At 34.2% G+C, this 12,856-nt stretch overlaps 1 long non-coding RNA gene across 2 annotated transcripts; it reads right to left on the bottom strand.

The window, feature by feature from the left end:
* Positions 1-4,855: 4,855 nt before the first annotated feature.
* LOC139142052 (uncharacterized) lies at positions 4,856-12,145 on the bottom strand. 2 transcript variants are annotated; one of them, XR_011554290.1, is made up of 6 exons: positions 11,896-12,145; positions 10,882-10,980; positions 8,947-8,995; positions 8,357-8,495; positions 6,728-6,813; positions 4,856-6,497 (listed from the first exon to the last, which is right to left on the bottom strand). It is a non-coding gene; the product is annotated as an uncharacterized lncRNA (long non-coding RNA). The 2 variants fall into 2 exon arrangements; XR_011554289.1 differs by having other exon boundaries at positions 8,947-8,991; positions 11,896-12,102.
* Between the last annotated feature and the right edge of the window lie 711 nt (positions 12,146-12,856).

Here is a 12,856-nt window from a genome sequence, read left to right as displayed (position 1 = left end):
AAAGTTTTACAATTACGGTAAAGGTGACTTGACAAACATTTATGCTAATAATAATAATAATAATAATAATAATAATAATAATAATAATAATGACTTGAATATATATATGTAAGCAAATAATAAGTGTAACTTGGTAAGAAATAAAATACAGCAAAACCTGTGTTATCTCAACTTTGCCTAAATAGCACAGTCAAACGTTAGAGGTTTTCAAGTTTTCAGCACAATGACAAATATTCTAAATATCATTTCAAAAAAATTCCAGTCCAAGTGGAGGTAGACAGGTTTGCTGTATGTGGAAAATATTAAAAAAAAACTACAGGACTCTAAAATGACAAAGTGCTGATGAAGATTTAAAAAATATACTGGCCAACTGTTCAATTAATGGCATAAAATAACATCTGATTCCAAAACATAGTGTCAATGACACTGTCACTCAAATTTAAACTAGGTCATTCCCAGTGACTAGAATACATTAAGGATGTCAATAAGTAGTTCTGAAGAATAATTCTTTGACTTGAAACTGAAAACATTGCTTCAATGACACTTGGCTCACATTTGGTTTGATGTGGCCAGAGTGTGTATATTTAAAGTTAACGCCTGAGAACATGCATACCAAGTTTCAAAGCAATCAGATGAGCAATTTTAGAGAAAATGATCTTTTTAACAAAAAATTGGAAAAATTGCCCAAAAATACAAATATAAGAAAATTTCACCAAAATGTGAAGACATTCAAATAAGGTTGCCTTAGGTACATGTATACCAAGTTTCAAAGCAATCAGAACGGTTAGTTCAGAGAAAACGAATTTTTTGAGCAATTTACTGGATTTTCCCTTTATAACTTCATTAGATATTTTGTACACTGACATATTTGTTTGAACAAATTCACATCTCCACCCATGGGTGCACCTGTACACCAAATACTAAGATAGTAGGTGCTGCAGTTTTGCATATTTAGATGTGGACGGACATACTTACATACTTACAGACATACAGATACCGACAACTATAGAAGCTCTCTGGTATTTGTGCATAAAACAAAAACCAAATGGAGGCACAAAACCTGCCAAAGAAATACAAATATGCAAATCTCACAAAAATCTGTAACCAAGCGACCTTGCAGCCGATAGAGCTCCGCTGTATTGTGTAGAGATTTAACTATCTGTGACATATTTTTGACGAAGGTGGAAATCTTTCACAACCTTTGATATGTTTGAAGTGAAGAAAGACATGGGACTCATTAGGATGAAAGGCAAAGCATCTCTGCTCAGCCTGAATGGCAGGAAAGATAACACTTTCCTGGCTGACCTTGACTTAGATTAATATCATCCGTAAGAACATTTATACCAAATATCAAAGCTATAAGACAAGCAGTTTTAGAAAACAAAGTTTGTGACAAAAATGGCAAAATTTGCCCTATAAATACAAAATTGCAGATGTCAGCATAATTTCAGTATATCATATTAAGATAAACACTAGAACTTCTACACCAAATATCAAAGCTATCAAACAAGTAATTTATGGAAACCAAATGTTCGGATAAAAATTGCACCAGAAATACAAAATTACAGATTTTATCATAATTTCGATACACATTACCATAGGATAACCCTTGGTGACTGTATAATTAATGTCATGGCTAATAGACAAACACTTGTGAGGACAAAAAATGACCCAAAATGGCTAAAATTCAAATTCTAGACTTCATCACACAGATTCAATATATTGTAACATTTTGATCATTCCAATGAAGTCCGTTTGCAAAGTGTCAAAGCTACCAGAAAAGCGGGTTGGTAAAAGAAATTTTTGACCAAAAATAGCAAAATTAGCCACAAAAATAGACTTATTTCATCACAATTTGAACAAAAATGTATTAAATACTAAATGAATCCCACTGGCTGTTTTGAAGAGGAAGCTTGGAGTGTAAAACCTTCCGGACCGGACGACAGACAATGCCACAAATCCACCTAAAATTAAGCTTTGCATCACTAACAGGGAAGCCAAAAACCTGAGGTCACTCCAAGGAATCTAAATGCCAAGTTTCAAACAAATCAGAAGAGCTGATTAATAGAAACATAGGGCCAAAGTCCCTGAAGCTACTATAGACATGGATACAAAATTAAGTATTTCCTGACTGTATGAAATTATCTCACTAAGGTCATCCTAGGGACATGTAAACCAAATATTGAAGCTGTCTGACCAGTGGTTTTGAAAAAACAAGCGACTCAACAGTTGACAGAACTCTGCTGTGTTATGTAGAGAATAACCTTTTGTGACACATGTATTGATGAAGAAGGTGGATATCTTTGATAGCTCATTTCAGGATTGCCTGACCAAAAATGGAAAAAAATTCCGTAAAAATACAGATTTGCATATTTCATCAGACTATATTAGTGTATAATAGCAAATAAACGAGAGTTAATTACATTCTAATCAAAGTAAACAAGATTTGCTTAAATCAAGATTTACGTCATAAAAAAACAGCATATCTGTCAGGTTATAAAGAATCTTGAGCTGGTTATCTTTTGGTAATATCAGTATTTTCATCCTATTAACCAAGCACATTTTACTATCAAATTAACATTGTAAGTAAGTTCTGTTGAATAAGTTGAGACTGTACTACTCAGAGAAAGCACACTGAAGAGACAAATGTTTCAAACTTAAGAAGTTCAAGGTCATCAAAAGCATTATAAGGAATCATGTTACACTTTCATTGCACTGTTTACACAGATTGCATAATTGCTATAAATAGCACATGAGGAAGCTTACAGCCCAGCTTTACCATAAAAACCCTATCACTTTGACCACTCTTTTAATTGACCACTCTATTTTTTTCCTCAAAAAGTAATCCTATTTTATCCTTACCAAGTCAACCATAAATGGTAATTAGAACTTTCTCTATCTCTATTTATTTGACCACCCTATCATGACAAACTATTATGAACAATTTCTTTTAGATAACATAAATGGTGGTTCAGAATATATCAAAGTTGGGATTCAGGAAAGTTGCCTTTACATGTTTTAATCCTCAATTCACTGTGAACTGTCAAAAAAAGTTGAACTTTCTGATAATTCCACACTAAAATTATTTTGGCTTTGATGATTTCCTAATTAATTCAATTATTTAAAATCATATTAATTATTTTTTTCTGGGTGAATTGATAGGGTTTATAGAGTACAAGAATTACATACAATGTAAGTCAAACTTTGACCAAAAATGACAAAAAATTCCTTAAAAATACACATTTGCATATTTCATCACAATTTGAACAAATCTAAGTTGGGTTATCCCTAGGGACCTGTATACCAATAACAAAGCTGTCTGACCAGCGGTTATGAAGAAGAAGATTTTTTACCAAAAACACCTTTTTTGGCATTAATTTGCCTATTTTCAACAATATCAAAAAATTAAAAAAATAGTTTCTCAAAATCATATTTTTCATCTACACAACAAATATCAAATCAGTAAGTACTGCGGTTCTCAAGATATTTGAGTGGACGGACGCCTCACAAACGGACATACATACATACATACATACATACATACATACATACATACATACATACATACATACATACATACAGACTGACGACGGACGCCGGACGGATACCCATCCCAATAGCTTCTATAGACTATAGTCTATAGTAGCTAAAAATGATTTTTTGGACCAGAAACTGTAAAACTGCCCCTCGAAAAAACAAGTATATAAATTTCAATGACAATAATAATAAAAAAATTTGTAAATAAATTATAATGCAACTACATAACCTTTTGCATTCCTAGAAAGCTACAAAACAAAGCTTAAAATAATCTAACAAGTTGCATATAAAAACAATACTTGAAACAAATAGTGAGAAAATTTGATGACAAATAACGTACATGTAATAATGTACATGTACATGTACATTTGTGAATTTCATCACCATTGCAGACTCAGTACACTAATTTCATTGTTGCAATAAATCAAAGTCATCACTTCTACTGAAGCAGTTTACAAGAAAAAGTATTTTAAGAAATAATGTAAAAAATAACTAATTTTTATAAAAAAGTCAGTCTAAAAATGTCTTAGTTTGATGGAAAAAGTCAGTCCTACTACAACCATTGAAGTTACGAATGGAGTTTGGGAACATGCCTGGACCATAGCAGATGTGGGGAGCAAAGAATGAGGAAGTTTAACAGGTCTCAAATCTTCAGTAAAATATTTTATTTAATGAATACCAATGTTTCAGCGATAAACATTTCACCTTCTTCAGGGTAAACCATGATAGAAGAAATCCTTTATCAGTGTTTACCCTGAAGAAGGCAATGTGTGTGTCACCAAAATGTTGGTGTTCTTTAAACAAGCGACCTATCTGCCAATACAGCTCTACTATGTTAAGTATGAAGCTGGAAATCTTTGATAGCTCATTTCAGGATGGCATGACCAAATATTTCAAAACTGGCTGCAAAAATACACAATTAAAGATGTCATCATAATTTTGACAGATCACATAAAGATCGTGCCTACAAACATGTCTACCAAATATCAAATTTATCAAACAAGTAGTTTTTGAGAAACAATCTTTTTTAACAAAAAAGGGAAAGTATTGTCAGAAGAATACAAAATTGCAGATTTCATCATGTTGCTATATATACATGATAATAAGGATAATACCTGGGAACATATATTCCAAATTTCAAAGCTATCAGACAAGCAATTATAGTAAAAGAAATATTTGACCAAAATTGATGAAAAAAGCCTTAAAATACGAACAAATATGATAAGGTCATCTTTGACGGCCTGTACTAAAAAAATTAAAGAAATTGGAAAGTTCTTTTGAAGGCACAAATTGGAATGTTAAAAGTTGACACCTGGACAATGCCACACATATTTGATAAGGTCTGCATGCCCACAGCAGAGCTAATAACTCTACCACCTGAACAGCCTCATTCTTTACTCTACACATCTAACAATGTTTCTGTAACTGTTACGCTCCTTCATGGGAGTATTGAGAGACAGCAACACAGCAAAACTGAAAACCTGTCGACTGGTAACATCTGAATAAATGTCAGACAAGCACAAATGATAAAATGAGCTGCCAAAAATTTATATAAGAAATTATCCTCATCATATCAATATAACAAGTATGGTTATCCTCAGTGATTTTTATATGAAATAAAAACAATTGTGAATAATGTTTATAATTTCTAGTGGCACATGCCAGATCAGTAAGTACTTGTTATGATCATACAAACCATAGTGAGGTCATCCTTGGAAACAAAATCAATTTTAATTGCAATTGGTATTGGAGAAAAAGATCACAAAAATAAGCTGGAAAAGTATAAAAAATTCAAACAAACTTATTATGCCAGTGCTAGATTGCTGAATTAGGAGTTCCTGGGACCAGTAGGATACCAACAATATTTTTATCATAGGAAATACAAAACACTTGCTGATACAAATGTTACCAACATTTGCATAAAAGTCAGAGTACTTGCAAAAGTTAAAATATCTATTTTCATGCTAATTTAACAAACACCTACCAATAGCATCCCTACAAAGCTAAAAGCTATACTTGAGAGCTTCAGATAAACACTATGTGAGAAAATGCTTTTATGAGAAAGTAGCAAATTTACCAAAACATTTTTCTAAATATTCGAAGTGGACAATTTCAATGAAGATTTCTGAAGTAAGTTGAGCAATATAAAGAAATGCTAACACATGTACATGTACAAATTTTTTGTACATTTTGACATTAACAGTTGATAAGGGCTCCCAAGGAAGCTGCACATTGACTTTGGAAGCTGTAAGACCAGCCATATCAGACAAGAAGCTGTCAAACCAACCACATCAGAAAAGAGGCTGTTTGAAAACACAAAAAAATCAGATAAAAAACTTGCATATGCAAGGTATTTGTCCTCTAATAATATTATAAATCAGTCATAGTCAGTGGCTTGTAGTCCAAATATCACATGGTGAATGTCATCTGAGCAGTTTTAGTGAAGACTAAATTTGAGGACAGACAAAATGAATGAGTCAGCTTATCTGATCAGCTTCCCATCTCTGACAGCAAAGCAAAAAATAGTAAAAATGAAGTTTTCTTAATACTGCCATTGAGAAAATAGGCATACATACAAAGTCCTACTTTTGATGTTTCATGATTTTCAGAAGACATTGTCTTGCTATGACCAAATTACACATTTCCCATAATAGCAAGGCCTAACTGTCTGACCCTACCCTGGATTGTATTTTTTTCTTTAGATGTGAGCCAAAAGTATTCTAAAAACTGACATGCACTCTTTACAGCTCGAGCATAGTCAAAGTTACACAGGAAATGCACTCCCATATAAGAAAGGAGTGCAAGAACAAGATTATTGCTTTCAACATTGCAAAAGATTATTCCTTCAAGGAAAATAACAAACTGCTTATATATATAATAACCTTGTCCTCGTGTACCAAAACACCCAAACGAGGTAGTCTGGCATCTTTTCTTCCTTTCACAGAAAGTTTTCCAGCATCCTATGAAGAAAGAATAATCATGGTAAAAAATATATAACCAATATAAGACAAGGTTCTTTATATAACTCTGAAAGGCTTTGTTCTTAAATTTGTCCAGCATGTGAACACAGAGTTAAACCACTACTGTGGTGACAGAAGCTTACTCAAAAGAGACAAAGAGCATAATGAACATGACACAATATTATCAAGTTATCATATTACGTTGAATTACTGAGAGATATGATACTTACATCAACAATGGTTACAATCTTCCCCAGTGCACTTTGACCTCCAAAGGTGATCTCCAACACTCTGATAACTGCCAATGTTCTGATCCCTATAGTGTAAATGCCAAAAATATTGTGCATTATGTATCTTATCATTAAAATAAAGTCTTTTTATACAATCATTCTAGGGCAAACCTGTTGATATTACATAAGTCCAGCATATTGCATGTCATTACATTTTAAATTTCAGGTGCATTTGACTCAAAATTGCATCGAAATGTAAAACAATATAAGGCAATAGAGAGTCAATGAATCATTGACTATACAACTATGTACTATGTACAGCACAATATTCTACCCTACTCAATACTGTACTACTCAATAACAAAGCAAACATGGATAGATTTATTGCAATGCCAACCTTTCCAACTTTAAAAACATACGGCCAAAGTCCCTGAAGCTACTATAGACATGGATACAAAATTAAGTATTTCCTGACTGTATGAAATTATCTCACTAAGGTCATCCTAGGGACCTGTAAACCAAATATTAAAGCTGTCTGACCAGCAGTTTTGCAAAACAAGTGACCCAACAGTCGACAGAGGTCTGCCGTGTTATGTAGAGAATAACTTTTTGTGACACATGTATTGATGTAGAAGGTGGATATCTTTGATAGCTCATTTCAGGATGGCCTAACCAAAAATGGCAAAACTAGTTGCAAAAATACAAAATTGAAGATTTCATCATAATTTCAATATATTACATTAAGATAAAGCCTAGGAACCTGTATACCAAATATCAAAGCTATCAGATGAGTACTTTTGGGAAACAAATATTGTGACTAAAAATGGCAAAAAGTGACCTAAAGATTTCATCAAATTTTAATATATCACACTAAGACACCCCTAGGAACCTGTATACCAAATATCAAAGGCATCAGACAAGTAGTTTTTGAGAAACACATTTTTTGACCAAAAATGGCAAAAATTGCACCAAAAATACAAAATAGCACATTTCATCATAAATTCAATATATCATATTTAGTTCATCTGTAGGAACCTGTATAATAAACATCAAAGCTGTCAGATGAGTGGTTTTGATGAAATAAAGTCTTGACCAAAATGACAAAAAATTCCTTACAAATACAGATTTGCATATTTCATCACAATTTGAACAAAGCTAAGTTGGGTTATCCCTAGGGATCTGTATACCAAATAACAAAGCTGTCTGACCAGCAGTTATGAAGAAGATTTTTTACCAAAAACGCCTTTTTTGGCACTAATTTGCATATTTTCAACAATATCAAAAAATTAAAAAAACTAGTTTCTCATAATCATATTTTGCATCTACACAACAAATATCAAATCAGTAAGTACTGCGGTTCTCAAGATATTTGAGTGGACGGACACCTCACAAACGGACATACATACATACAGACTGACGCCGGACGGATACCCATCCCAATAGCTTCTATAGACAATAGTCTATAGATGTTAAAAACAGAGATCTTGGAGTAGTGTCTATTCATTTATGTGTACACTGTTTATGAAACTTCCATTAAGGTACCAGAATAGCAATTTACGTGTCATTGCTTTGCTGTCTATCATATTATGCCCGTTTTTCATGCTTGTAATACCTGGCAACAAGATTTACCTTTGGCATCAATGTTTTGTAACAAGCCATACGTGATGAGACTGTCTTCAATTGCTTTCCAATCAGCCTGAAGCTCATCTCTGGTTACTTGTGGTGAATTTGGATTTTGCTGGATGATGTATATCATATCCTCTACAATCTGTACAGAGAAAAGATGTTGGATGTTGAAATACATAGTATGCACCTCTTGCTCAGGTATTTGGACTCTGAACATGCACTAGTTCATCACTAATGAGCAATCACGATGATATTCACGGAGCAAAAGAAGATTTCGCCATACATATTTTTGTAAACATTGAAAGTTGACATGTAATTTCCCCCACAAACTTCATACGCAAATGATGGCTTGTTTGAATCTTAACAGTATGTAAAATGTTTACCATGTTTGCCATGGAGGCCCCTGGCACTGAAGTATGTATAGTGAAATGTTTCCTGAAGAAAAGTTTGGGGAAAATGTATGCTTTTGAATTTGTAGTTTGTATTACATAATTTAAACTCTATGGTTCACTACTGAAGGAAGTGACTACAGGATAGAGTGCTGTGTGAGTGAAAAACATATTACAAAGTGTAATACAAAATTAATTATATACTTATATGTCTTATTCTCCTCCTTCGCTTCTTCCTATCTTTACAAACTATCTTTCCATTATCAATCGGGAAACCATTTTAGAAAATAGAAAATAAAGTTGACGGCATTCACAGTTTGATACTGAAAATGGTAAACATTCATGAACACAACGTGTGCGGAATTAAATCAGTTGACACTTGAGATTGAATCCAGCTACTTTGAAACTGAAGATAATTTGACATTGAGGATATATGAACATATTTGTGTATTGCCATCGTTCCTTATGGATTGTGAATGTAATTGACGCATAGGCAGGTGTAAAACCAAAACATAGGATAACATACATTGCACGCACAACACAGCCAAAAACTTATACATCGCGTGCAATCCTATTGGACACTATTTTCACTGGCAGCGACTCTATTTTAAAAAGTGCATTCCGGTGTCAAGTGTCATAGGCAGCTACGCTTTGAGACACACTGCACATACACACACCTACACAACGTATCATGACGTGCTGTTGGTTTTCACACTGACACAATTTTGAACACTGGGTCCACCTGTTTTTTTAATAAAAGTTCTCATCCATATTGTGCAATTGTGTTTGCTTCTTCCTATCTTTACAAACTATCTTCCCATAATAATTCAGGAAACCCTTTTAGAAAATAGGAAATAAAGTTGATGGCATTCATTGTTTGATACTGAAAATGGTAAATATTAATGAACACAATGTATCATGACATGTAGTTGGTTTTCACACTGACACAATTTTGAACACTGGGTCCACCTGGTTTTTTAAAAGTTCTCATCCATATTGTGCAATTGTGTATCAGTTATTTTACTCACTTGTATGCAAACAAAACATTGTGTAAAGCTGTCAGTAGTATAAAAAGTGACCTAGCGGGCAATATAGCTATGCTGTGTTTTGTAGAGAATAACTTTTTTTGACATGTATTGATCAAGGTGGAAATCTTTGATAGCTCATTTCAGTGGCTGGACAAAGAAAGGCAAAATAGCTGCAAAAATACAAAATTGCAGATTTAATCATAATGTCGAAATACATCCCATTCAGTTTATCTGTAGGAACCTGTATACCAAATATCAAAGCTATCAGACCCATACTTTTTGAGAAATACAATTTTTGACAAAAATGACAAAAATTGCCCCAAAATTTCGAAATTGTAGATTTCATCTTAATGTGCATATATCACATTTTTTCATCCCTTTAAACCCGTATTCCAAATATCACAGCTGACAGACGAGCGACTTTGGTGAAACAATTGTTTTGACCAAAAATGACAAAGTTGCCTTGAAAATACAAATTTGCATATTTCTCCACTATTTGAATAAATTTGAAATAGATCATCCATAGGGATCTATGTAGCAAATATCAAAGCTATCCGACCAGTGAGTTTGAGGAAGATTTTCAAATATTTTTTTAACCAAAAATGATGAAAATTGCCTTAAAAACAAAAATATGCAAATTTCACTACGATTTGAACAACTTATTTGAACAAGGTTATCACAAATAAGCTGCATATCAAATTTCAAAGCAATCAGACTTGCAGTTGCAAAGGAGAAAGCAATTGTTGAGGGATGATGGACGGACATATGGACAACGACAGAAAATCAGCCTGTTTGATAAGCTCATGACAGCGGAGCTAATTAGGCAAATGTGAACATCACAAAGTTTACAAAATTCTCTGTATGATATAGTTTTTTGATATTTCAAATATAAAGTTTGATTATTTGCATATAAATTTTATGATCAACTTGGATTAAACGCAAAATAGGTTAGTTTAGCATGATCAATTATGATAACTTTTACAGTATACTGTAAATATGGATTTAGATAGGGTGGCCTATCATCTCTGAGAAGATTATTCATTTGATAGAAGACACTCACAGAATACACAGTATAATACATTGCTATGGTGAGAAAGGAATTAAACCTTACCTTAACTTTCTCTATGAACTGCAAAATGGCCCTTCAGCCTAGAGGTTATTGACGTCATTCCATTGTAAGGAAAGAAATCAGGCCCATCAATCTTTTGATCTGCAAAAGAAAAATAAATTAGGAAACAAGTTTAATTTGCTTTATCGTGTTGTTTAATGAGATTGAACATGAAGTCTGAGACACTGAACCTTATGACTGCGTTGGCAGTAATTTAATCGCTTTTGGCGGGTAAGTAAGACGGGCAAATGCCTTTCATTGGTTACAGATAAAGCTTGCGAGACTGAAAGAGAATGAAGTGTAAACAAGGGCCATTTGTGTGATGAGCAGATGCGAGAGTGTCATATGTTCTACCATAACATTTCTCAGCACTCTCCAAGCTCTGCATTACTGACCGCAGAGCTGAAATTGTTGAGGAATAATCACCTTGTAAGTTTTTCCGCTGCGCAGAAAATTTCCTGCCGTGAAAATAGTAAAACGTATAGTATAGCAATGACGTTTGAAAATCAAACACACGGCACACCATTTATGCGAACCCAATCGTAACTTGATACCACAAGCGGTGCGAAAAAGAATTTTGGCGGGTAAATCCCTTCTAGTTGAAGTTTAGCCGAGGTTGAATTTGATTTTTGTTAGCCTTCTACTCACATAAACATACCTACACAATAATTTTTGGCAAAATGAATTAGTATCTCAGAAAACACGACTTATCTTCTCTCCGTCTGTCTTACTGTGGTGGTGAAATGATGTATGAATTCCTTTCACAGAATTACCCTAGTCATGGCCTCTGCTACACAATGTCGAATGTAAAACGGTGACATGAAATGTGTTAGATATATAACAAAGCAGATTTGAAGACGTTTAAGATCATGTTCTAGTCCCGTTTAAGTTCAGCTGCAAGTTGCCTATGCGTTGACGATAAAATGATGAAGCACCCAACATTTAAGGAAACATGAGTGAGAACACTGTAAATAAGACCGTGGGGCCTGTCATGGAGGTCGGACGATCGTCACTTACCGTTGAGAATTTTCAAAACTGTCTGTGGGAAACGGTTGTCCTTTAGATGCAGCTGAAGCTCTTCCTGTGACATGTTAGCGACAGGCGGGCTTTTGGTCCAGAGTTGGCCATTGTCTTCACCGTATACCGGGTACAAAGGGCGGGCGGATAGTTTTGAAGAACAGTGGCTGTCCTGCGTCCGAGGCATCCGCAAGCGAAATAACAACTGAAAGGCGCGGTTCATCGCACTTATGACAGCGGATGCAGGGTCAAAGGTTATGAGACGCTCCCACTCGTACTCATGGCCGATCAAAAATATAAAGTAACGTTATTACCATATTTTTTCTCTATCTTATTCACACCTGAACGTTTACAGGGCTGACTTGCAGCAGTTTCGAAGGTTGTAGCTGGTTGGCCGATTCAAATTATATAATTTGCATATGTGCATAATTTACCTAGAAGCAGTAATGCATTGACGGTTGTGGCTCTGTTCAATGTTGTCAATTAAACCACAATAGTAAAAATTGGGATAAGCTAAGTGTTCTTAACTATTTGTGCGTCTATTTTTTTTTAAATGTAAATTTGGTACGCTTGTTCTACACTTGTTTTTTTTTTTTGAGGGATTGTGTTGTTCACGACAGCTTGTTCATGCTTTAAACTTGCGTTCTTTTCTGTTGATCATAGCTAGGCTTTTTCTGTGTTGAGCACTGTTGATTGTGTTGATCACAGGCTTTTCTGTGTTGAGCAGTGTTGATCACAGGCTTTTCTGTGTTGAGCACTGTTGATTATGTTGATCACAGGCTTTTCTGTGTTGAGCACTGTTGATCACAGCTAGGCTTTTTCTGTGTTGAGCAGTGTTGATCATGTTGATCAGTGTTGATCACAGGCTTTTCTGTGTTGAGCACTGTTGATCACAGCTAGGCTTTTTCTGTGTTGAGCAGTGTTGATCATGTTGATCAGTGTTGATCACAGGCTTTTCTGT

The sequence above is a fragment of the Ptychodera flava genome, chromosome 10, assembly GCF_041260155.1.
Source record: "Ptychodera flava strain L36383 chromosome 10, AS_Pfla_20210202, whole genome shotgun sequence".
NCBI lineage: Eukaryota > Metazoa > Hemichordata > Enteropneusta > Ptychoderidae > Ptychodera > Ptychodera flava.
This window is presented reverse-complemented; position numbering and strand designations above follow the sequence as displayed.